We start from the raw sequence: 10794 nt of genomic DNA, 5'->3' as shown, positions 1-10794 counted from the left end.
GTGCCAGGAATTTCTTCTCTGTGTTGGGTTTAAGTAATAGTCCCCCTCCGACATTCCACCTTAATGAAAAAGCTGTACAAAGCATTTAGGAATTATTCATCCCTTCAAAATAAACGCTTTTTAAAGTACCAAATTGCGTAAAGAAAACAAAATGCTTGGCTTTGTGTCACTTCTGCCTTCCTAGCCTGTAGGTGAGGGATCCGGATGGGTATTTTGACAGTAGGTCAGGGTGCACAGATTGAAGCAGCACAACAGCTCCGGATGATACTGAATGGTCACCTTTCTTCTCAGACCAGATGTTACCACTTGTTTTACTTACCCGGTTATGAGTTTTCACAACGGACAGAAAGCATCCTGCAACACTTTCTACACAGAACCTGGCCAGCCCTGCAATGGGCGGATGCAGAAGTTACCTCGCGCAGCTTCACTGATGACTAACTGGTAAGCTCACCAGTTCATAATGATTCTCCCAGCCTTAAATCTAGTCGAAATCTGATACGAATTACAGATAAAATCATCAATAAAATAGCTATTGACCGTCAGTTGTCTGGAAGACTGGTTTCACTTTTAGCTAATCACTGAAGATACATAAAGACCCTGTAGGTCAAAATCAATGTTTTACGTCTTTCATTAAAAAAAAAAAGAGATGCTGACTTCAGTGAGTACAAGTTCTTGGTGACGACTGTCTGTGGTTGCAGTATAGAGCTCATGACAAAGGTATAACTGGATGAAGTCTGAACTCCTTACTTACAACTCAGATTACTGAGTTTTAAGACTGATTACTTAATACTGATTTCTTAAGACTGGGATTACTGAGTCTTAAATCATTACTTAAAGCAAACAGCTTCTTCCCATTCGAATACAGCATATTTTTATTTTATCTGGCAGAGACTGAACTACAGAAAAGAACCTACAATGTTTAAAAGAAACTTTTCATTTTGGTAACTATGTATCACTGAACTCTGACATCACTATATCAGTGTAACAAAAATAGAAATGAAAAAGTTATAGAAAAGAATTTGTTTTACTCTGTTTCTCAAATGTTAATCTTAAAGATTTAAAGCAGTAATACTAATTACTTTATACATATCTAACGTCATTCATCTTTGAGGTAGATTTGCATTATTGTAAAATATTACAGTTCTACTGAGAGTTCTATTGACCTCAAAGGAGCTGCAACAGTTTACTTTGAGGGGGTAGGGGATGATAAATTTACAAAGATTAGATCATAAATCAGCCTTGAAAGTGCAAAAAGAGCATGCTTTAAATTTTTCTTCTTTTATATTGCAGATGGTCTCTTATTTACTTTTTATTGGTAGCTGCGACAACACCAACCAGGGAACATTCCTCAGTGTGCTCTTATTATCAAGTCTGACAATGGGATGCTCAGCCATGGGCAGAAAGAGGATTCTTTTAAAAGTCTATTCACAACCTCAGTAAGTTGTTTACTCCTTTCTTTTGCTTGGAAGTTTACCACTTCTACCATTATTTGCTAAAGGTTTTGAAAAAAAAAGTAATAATAAGGTTTTTTATGCTGTTTTGTGTGCATCCACTTTGAAATACTGGAGTATCAACCTTTCTTTTTTTATTTTTTATTTTATTTTTTTCTTAAGACTCTGTCACCGAGTCACCACGTTCCATCAGTACCATGTGAACCACTTGTAATTGATGGGCATCAACTGCAGGTGAAACTTTTTCACTTGTGGTACTATCACCTGCTGCCATGAAGCACTATAGATAGGTCTAGGTTATACACTTTAAGAGAGAGTCAACTTTTGAGGCTGTTGTTCAGATTGAGTGTTTTGATTTTATTAATTACACGGAATAGGGATCAGCTAAGAGGTTTGATTCTAAGTCCAGAAGATGGGCTTGTCACTGATTTGCAAAACATCAGGAAAAAAAGTTTGAATCCATCTATGCAATTTTATACATCTTTTAAAATCTTATAGTACAACTATTCTATGTCACAGTAGATAATTAAAATATTCCTTTAAGAAGAAACGAGACACATACTATAGGTCCCTTTGTAATAATAATTAGATAAATTACTGAAAGCAAATAATATTAGGGATAATCATCTCTGTCATAAATACACAAATACTTGCAGATTTTACAACAATAGAATTTTTATTGTGAGAAACATCTGAAAAGTACAAAGCAATAATCAACTTTTCAATTTTGAATTTGTATAAAAGGAAGTCTTCTACAGTATTCTAAAAATAAATGAATAAATAAATAAATAAATTGGACTTCATGCACTGTGGAAGTGAGAAAATAGGGTATTGCCTCAAGTAAAATAAAAATCTAAGAGAGCGTGACCTAAAAGGGAAGATCTTTTTGAAGTCTTTGAAAGACAGCAAGGAAAAGAAGTTTCTGAAACATAGCCCTATGCTACTTCATTTTATATGCCTTCCATTAATTGATTTAATCCATGAGAGCAGAGGAAACTCCTCAAAGACTGCATCCCCAACTGCCTTGGCCTCTGACCCTGCAACGGTTTCAGTTTCCCCAGGAAACCTCCTCTTCCCGGAATCATACGAGAAGGCATATTTCACACATTTTCCCCTTTGTCAGGACTTGCATTATGAGATTTCAGCTTTAAAATGCTATGCTTCCGCAACAGATGATTTTGCAATGCTTTCCTATTAAATCTTCAGTTAGAAGCTCAACAAACAACATGGTACTTTACAAGCCCTTTTTGCACCCAAGTTAAATAAAACCCTCACATTTTTCCAGTGCATTTTTCTGTTGTCCTAAACTCTCTTACATCTTCTTAAATGATTTTAAACCAAATTCCATGCTTACAAACCAAATGAAACAAATAAAAATATTAGCTCACGATACACCTGAAATTAGGGTGAAGATGAATGGAGGTGAAATACAAATTTTTAAAGCAGAATCTCAATAAGAATGCAGTTCTTTTGGTAATTGTTCATGCTCCATTCCTGAGAATCTGCTGAAGTGAATATTTTTCACTGTGAGAGCACTTGTAACTTACACATACTTGAAAATTTGTGTTTTGTATGGAACTAAATAATTTGAAAGTTATTGAACTGGAAAATCCTGCAGAGGAATACACCTGGGAATCTACGACTTGAAAAAGTTTAGAAGCAAGAGCTAGCAGCTTAACATGCACTCTTCTTGAGTCTATGTTAATTTTTAGCTCATATTTTACCCAGGAATCCATATTCTTTCAATCATTTCTTCAAGGGATGTCAGTAAGTCAGTTAAGGGAAACAGAATATTTAGTTTGACAGGCAATTTACACCTGAAATTTCAGACTCCTTAGCACACACTTACTGGCTTAGCATGAGAACTATCATTTAAATGATAGCGACATTTGGACAATAATATTGTCCAAAATGCAGTCCTAGTTCCTTTGTCATATTCATACTCCTATTTTCTACCCCAGTTGGCTTAGAAACAAAGCAACAGCGTGCAGTAGGACTGCATATATCCAAATTCCATTTTAGTGCTCAGTGAGTGAGGGTGTGAGCCTGTATCAGGCTGTGAAATCTCAGCTTGGACGAGATTTTCTAAAAAGTCAGGTACATTGTAACAAAGCTAGTTGTTATGTCACAAAAAATATCATCTTATATTGTTTCCATGTTAATAATGGATATTACTCTTGTGAGTAAAATTAATATTTCACCATTAATACTTCTGTGATCATTTCCCTGTGCATATAGACATGCCTTATCATGTCTACAACACGCTCAAGCACATGACAGTCTCGTGTCATCCTCCACTTTTAAATGATCAATACTGCCCATGAAGGGCCGCGTGAATTCAAATGCTGGTCAACAAGAAAATTCTGTTATTTAGTTTTTGTGATAACACTGTGGCGATTGGGAACCAGCTGGCCCCTGGCTGAATCTCTGGGGCAGGGGGGAATACCAGAGGTTTGCACAGCAGCTCTGGCAGAAGATGGGTGTCCTTGTCACAAGCAATGGTATTTTATGGAGAATGCTCAAAGCAGTTCTGGTCAGAGGACACATATAATGCCAGCAATACAACTTGTATCTTATGGCCCATTCCAAAATCTGATGATTTGATAGATTTGTATTCCAATATCGGTAGTATTTTCAACTACCTTTCTTTTTTCCATTTAGCAAACTGAAAAGATTGAAAATGAGTTAGTACTACCTGCAATATCAAGGTTTACTGATGCCTTCTGAATACTGTCTGCATATTAATTTCTTTTACAATAAAAATGTCTTTCCCTCGCTTTTTAGCAAACTTCAGGGAGCGAACAATAATCTCTGCAAAGAAAAAACCAGTACTTCTGTGCTTTCACTTAATAGCCAGCAGAGTTATAGCTTTTAACGTAGAGCATCTTCAGTACCTATTTCCCTCAGGAAGAAAAATAAAAATACTGCAAACACATATCCTTTCTTTAGTATCTGAGTACTTTTTTAAAAAAATAAAATTTATAAGAGCACAATTAACCACAGGAGTCTCTGCTCCTGTTGTTTCTTACTCTCAGGCATTTATCTCAGTAGGAAAATTCAAGCAGAATTGACCTGGCTGCCAGTATTTCTTGGGCACTCCTCAGAAGAGGCAGACAAGAGTCAAGAGATACATTGCTTTTTCCTTTTGAAGTGTTGATTATAAAATAGGCATAGTACTAGCATTTGTAACTATACTGTCTTTTCTCTACATGATCATTTCCTGTTATTTCTTCGGATTTAAGAATCAAGAAAATCTATTACAGTAAGGAAAAAAAACCCCAATACTGAAGATTATTTCACTTCAGATTTTACATAGAACACTGAGTGCAAGAAAGAAAATGAAACAGTTGGAAAATAGAAAACTTATTTTGAGACATTAAACCACAAAACGTTACTGACTAATATCAGGATTTTAATATCCAAATGCAAAAGAAAATTTAAGTTTTAGTTTGTAAGAGCTTATAGTTACTTTGCCTTTTTTTTCTTTGAGTAGACAGTAGAGTCTGTGCCATGGCTATTACATAACATTATATTGCTATTTATATAATGATGACATACTAAAATAAAAATCTACTGGTTTAAGATTTTCAATCTTCTAAAAAGTAATATCTTATTTGGCATCAATTACTGAATAGATAAAAATGAACAATCACTTTTTAAGGAGGTATTTTATCATCAGAAGTTTTGTCAGTCTCCAGCCCTCTGAAAATCAAGATGATTTCAAAGCAGAAATGCTTGTTTAAAAAGAAGTTTTATCTAAACAGAAATATTACTCTGGTACTGGTCTGAATTATTTCATCTTCAATAGAACAGCAGTGTTATATGTAAAAAAATAAAACCATAACTATTTAAAAATCAAGCTGTGCTATTTTGATTCATAAAACATAGATTGCCTGGCAAGTTAAATCATGGCAAGCATATATTTTGGTTTGATGCATGCAGAAAACAATGAAATTGCATACAGGGCAATCAAAGACAGGTTTGAACATTAGGAATCTAATTTATATCCCCTTCTCAGTGAAACAGCTTCTGAACTTGCTTGCCCAAATTAAGATGCATCATATTTTGAAGTATATTTAAGCAAATTTTCATCAGAATTCCCACTTGCAAAATAAATTTAGGAACTGAGAGGCAGGAAAGAGCTAATTTTAAAGGTATTTAAGCACTTACTCATCTCTATGCAGATTCTCCTAAGATTTTCTGAAGTAACCAGAGCATGTTAGACCGTTCTGTCGATTTCAGCACCTACTGCCTTTTAGCACCTACAAACGGGAATTTAATTGTTTAAATCCTTTTAGATAGCTCAGATGTAGGTACTTCTACAATTCATAAAATTCTGGCCCAAATACAGCTGGAATGAAGTCAGCTTTTTAGCTTTTTAAGGATCATTACCAAATATCAAACTCCTTAGAATTTCAAATGTCATATCTGTTGCAAGTCTCTCAGTTTATATTACCAGTAGCTTCATTACAGTTAATTAACAATGTATAATACTAATTACACCCATCAGACAAGATTAGTTTGCAGGTGCACCTCTTTTCTGAAGAAAATGTGCGAACAGTGTTCTTTTTCATATGTTAGCTTTCATTTGTTTTTCAGTTAACAAATAGCAGTGATAGCAATTATTTTTCTATTTGTTTCAAATATGTTTTGTCAAAAAAAAATTAGGGCATTTGGGTTGTTTTTGTTGTTGTTGTGGGTTTTTTTTTTCCTTTCCTTTTTTCTTCCTAGCAGGAAACGAGTCAAAATCTTCAGATACACTCTCGGTTCTGTTCAGGCAGTATGGATAAACATCTTACCAAGTCCTCAGTGTAGATTCCAAGGCCAGTCAATGGCAAGTACCTTTTCTTGATAGCAACAGGCATGTCTTTTCCCTACTAAGGCTTGTCAAGAAGATTTACCTAGAATAGATCATGTTACAGTGCTCAGTCTTCATACCCTCAGAGCTATTCCTGCGTGTTCTTCTGCTACTTGGCTATTTTGCACTGCCGAGAACAATCTAATCCTGTTTTTGTGGCAATTTCAGAAAATGAAAGATCCCTTTCTGGCCTCCTTGCGCCTAGCTCACTTATATCTCAGGATAGAAATCCACAGTCCCGCCTCTCTCCAGATTAACTTTTTATTCTACTTTTTTCTCTATTGTGATTATCTTAACAGGTCTGAATCAACATTGGCATCTGCAGGAGTTTTCTCTGTTACGGATAATGGCAGAGTTAACTGAAGAACATTTCACCTTAATTGGGCAAAATACCATTATTCAGAGCAGAAATTTAGAATTATAGAATTTATAGAATTGCACACCCTTAGTTTACCAGTGACAAAGCTTCCAAAGGCTGATTATCAGTGCTGACACAGGAAAGAGAGTATACATGAACATAAATTATTAGTCACAGCTCCTTCAGAAAAAACATCCATGAAGCAGGAGTACCTGTCAGCAGCAGTAGCCCTATATACCTAAAATAATATATATTATTCTATGTGGCTTTCCTCAGGGGTCGGTATTGGGACCGGCACTGTTTAACATCTTTGTCGGCGACATGGACAGTGGGATCGAGTGCACCCTCAGCAAGTTTGCTGACAACACCAAGCTGCGTGGTGTGGTCGACACGCTGGAGGGAAGGGATGCCATCCAGAGGGACCTTGACAGGCTGGAGAGGTGGGCCCACACGAACCGCATGAAGTTCAACAAGGTCCTGCACATGGGTCTGTGCAATCCCAAGCATGGCTACAGCCCAGGCACAGAATGGATTGAGAGCAGCCCTGAGGACTTGGTGGTGCTGGTGGACAAGAAGCTCAATGTGACTCGGCAACGTGCACTTGCAGCCCAGAAAGCCAACGTGTCCTGGGCTGCATCAAAAGAGGTGTGACCAGCAGGTCGAGGGAGGTGATTCCGCCCCTCTACTCAACTCTTGTGAGACCCCACCTGGAGTACTGCATCCAACTCTGGGGGCCCCAATATAAGGACACGAAGCTGTTGGAATGAGTCCAGAGGAGGGTCATGAAGATGATCAGAGGGCTGGAGCACCTCTTCTATGAGGACAGGCTGAGAGAATTGGGGTTGTTCAGCCTGGCGAAGAGAAGGCTCCAGGAAGAACTTATAGCAGCCTTCCAGTACCTGAAGGGGGCCTACAAGAAAGCTGGAGAGAGACTATTTACAAGGACATGTAGTGATAGGATGAGGAGTAATGGCCCTAAGCTGAAGGAGGGTAGATTTAGATTAGATATTAGGAAGAAGTTCTTTACTGTGAGGGTGGTGAGGCACTGGAACAGGTTGCCCAGAGCAGCTGTGGATGTCCCCTCCCTGGAAGTGTTCAAGGTTGGATGAGGCTTTGGGCTACCTGGTCTAGTGGAGGGTGTCCCTGCTCATGGCAGGGGTGTTGGACCTAGACGATCTTTCAGGTCCCTTCCAATGCCAACCATTCTATGATTTATAAAGCTACAATAATATGGGAATATTCTACTCATCTACAGCCTCTGTTATGCCTTGTTGTAATAATAATATTTGAATTTTCTATGCTACAGTAACACTGTTTCTCCTATCACCATGACACTTTCCAAGTTGCAGCAGTATTTTGGAGTAAGTTAAACATAAAAATTTTCTTAGCTCAATAAATTGGATTATTTGACATATAATGAAAACAATTATCTATATTTGCATTGATGTTTAGGCAGTTTAGCAGCTTAGGCACATCCTGGTAGCACATGGATTTCCTTCCTACTTCTTCCTTCATTTTGATTCTCTGCTATTTCAAGAAATAGAATAAATAAATTGTTTATTCTGTTTCAAAAAATAGTGTCATCTGGAAATGACACATAAGTAATTAAAACTGGGAATTTATTGATAGGCCAGAACAGCATTTACTCATACACACACAAAAAAAAGTTTTTAGTTCCGCTTTATCACATCTCCTCTGATAACGATATCCTCAGATTGTTTCTCTTTTGTTAAACTTTCTTAGCATCAGTCACTGGAGTAAATGTAATCTCATTTTAATTTTTAAAAATGGAAAACTAATGCAGTAAGACACAAGGCCTATTTTTCATTAACGTAGCCATTAGATCAGAAATTAATTATTAGAATGCATTCAACAGATATATCATAAGACATGAAAGCAATTATAAACCAGTTATTTTATCATTGCGCATGATGCTATTCATTGTTCTGGCATTTTATATAGGAGAAATTTCAATCTGTAGAACTTTGTTCATGAAAATGGACAACCAAGATCTACATGCTCTGTTTATTGCTTGCTTTATAGAATCATACAATTGCTTAGGTTGGAAAAGACCTTTAAGATCAGCAAGTCCAACTGTTAACCTACCACTGCCAAGTCCACCACTAAACCATGCCCCTAAGCACCTCATCTACATGTCCCTTAAATACCTCCAGGGACGGTGACTCAACCACTTCCCTGGGCAGCCTGTTCCAGCAATTGACAACTCTTGCTGTGAAGAAATTTTTCCTAATATCCAATCTAAACCTCCCCTTGCACAACCTGAGCCCATTTCCTCTTGGCTTATCACTTGTTACTTGAGAGAAGAGACTGACACCCGCCTGGCTACAACCTCCTTTCAGGTAGATGTAGAGAGCGATAAGGTCTCCCCTCAACCTCCTTTTCTCCAGACTAAGCAACCACAGTTCCCTCAGCCACTCCCTCATAAGACCGGTGCTCTAGACCCTTCACCAGCTTTGTTGCCCTTCTCTGGACACACTCCAGCACCTCAATGTCTTTCTTGGAGTGAGGGGCCCAAAACTGAACACAGTATTTGAAGTGCTGCCTCACCAGTGCCGAGTACAGGGGCACAATCACTTCCTTAGTCCTGCTGGCCACACTATTCCTGACACAAGCCAGGATGCTGTTGGCCTTCTTGGCCACCTGGGCACACTGCTGGCTCATATTCAGCTGGCTGTCAACCAGCACCCCCAGGTCCTTTTTCTCCAAGCAGCTTTCCAGCCACTCTTCCCCAAGCCTGCAGTGTTGCCTGGGGTTGCTGTGACCCAAGTGCAGGACCCAGCACTTGGCCTTGTTGAACCTCATACAGTTGGCCTCGGCCCATTGATCCAGCCTGTCCAGATCCCTCTGCAGAGCCTTCCTACCCTCAAGCAGATCAACACTCCTGCCCAACTTGGTGTCATCTGCAAACTTACTGAGGGTGCACTCGATCCCCTCGTCCAAATCATTGATAAAGATATCAAAGAGAACTAGCCCAAGTACTGAGCCCTGGGGAACACCACTTGTGACTGACCACCAATGGGATTTAATTCCATTCACCACAACTCTTTGGGCCTGGCCATCCAGCCAGTTTTTCACCCAGTGAAGTGTACACCTGTCCAAGCCATGAGGACCTAGTTTCTCCAGGAGAACACTGTGGGAAATGGTGTCAAAGGCTTTACTGAAGTCCAGGTAGACAATATTCACAGCCTTTCTCTCATCTGCTAAGCAGGTCACCTTGTCATAGAAGGAGACCAGGTTAGTCAAGCAGGACCTGACTTTCATGAACCCACGCTGACTGGGCTTGATCACTTGGTTGTCCTCTGTGTGCCATGTGATGACACTTAAGGTGATCTGCTCCATTACCTTCCCCAGCACTGAGGACAGATTGACAAGCCTGTAGTTCACTGGATCCTTCTTACGGCCCTTCTTGTAGATAGGTGTCACGTTTTCTAACCTCCAGCCAGCTGGGGCCTCCCTGGTTACCCAGGACTGCTCATAAAATGATGGAAAGCGTCTTGGTGAGCACTTCTGCCAGCTCCCTCAGTATCCTTGGGTGGATCTCATCCGGCCCAAAGACTTGTGTGTGTCTAAGCGGTGTAGCAGGTTGCCAACCATTTCCTCTTGGATTATGAGGGCTTTATTCTGCTCCCTGTCTTCCAGCTCAGGGGGCTGGGTACCCAGTGAACTACTGGTCTTACTGCTAAATACTGAGGCAAAGATGACATTAAGTACCTCAGCCCTTTCCTCATCCTTTGTCACTATGTTTCCCCTTTGCATCCAATAAAATGATGAAGATTCTCCTTAGCCCTCCTTTTGTTGTTAATGTATTTATACAAATGTTTTTTTATTATCTTTTACTGTAGTATGAAGATTAAGTTCTAGCTGGGCTTTGGCCCTACTGTGCCCTTCTCCCTGCATAGCCTAATGTAGTTGTCCTGAGTTGCCTGCCCCTTCTTCCAAAGGCCATAAACTCTCCTTTTTTTCCTGAGTTCCAGCCAAAGTTCTCTGTTCAGCCAGTTCTCTTTTAAATTTGCATAAACACCAATTATTCTAAAAGGCTATTTTTGACATTGATTTATTCACAGCCAGAGCAAGATGATACCATCCTAGCCAAAAATTGTTGTTCT

At 38.9% G+C, this 10794-nt stretch overlaps 1 long non-coding RNA gene across 1 annotated transcript; it reads left to right on the top strand.

Annotated features, from left to right (window-relative positions):
- Positions 1-204: 204 nt before the first annotated feature.
- On the top strand, positions 205-6539 carry LOC142601732 (uncharacterized). The gene is made up of 3 exons (XR_012835310.1): positions 205-441; positions 1291-1436; positions 6183-6539. It is a non-coding gene; the product is annotated as an uncharacterized LOC142601732 (long non-coding RNA).
- The last annotated feature ends 4255 nt before the right edge of the window (positions 6540-10794 follow it).

The sequence above is a fragment of the Balearica regulorum genome, chromosome 4 (assembly GCF_011004875.1).
Source record: "Balearica regulorum gibbericeps isolate bBalReg1 chromosome 4, bBalReg1.pri, whole genome shotgun sequence".
In the NCBI taxonomy this organism is placed as follows: Eukaryota; Metazoa; Chordata; class Aves; order Gruiformes; family Gruidae; genus Balearica; species Balearica regulorum.
This window is presented reverse-complemented; position numbering and strand designations above follow the sequence as displayed.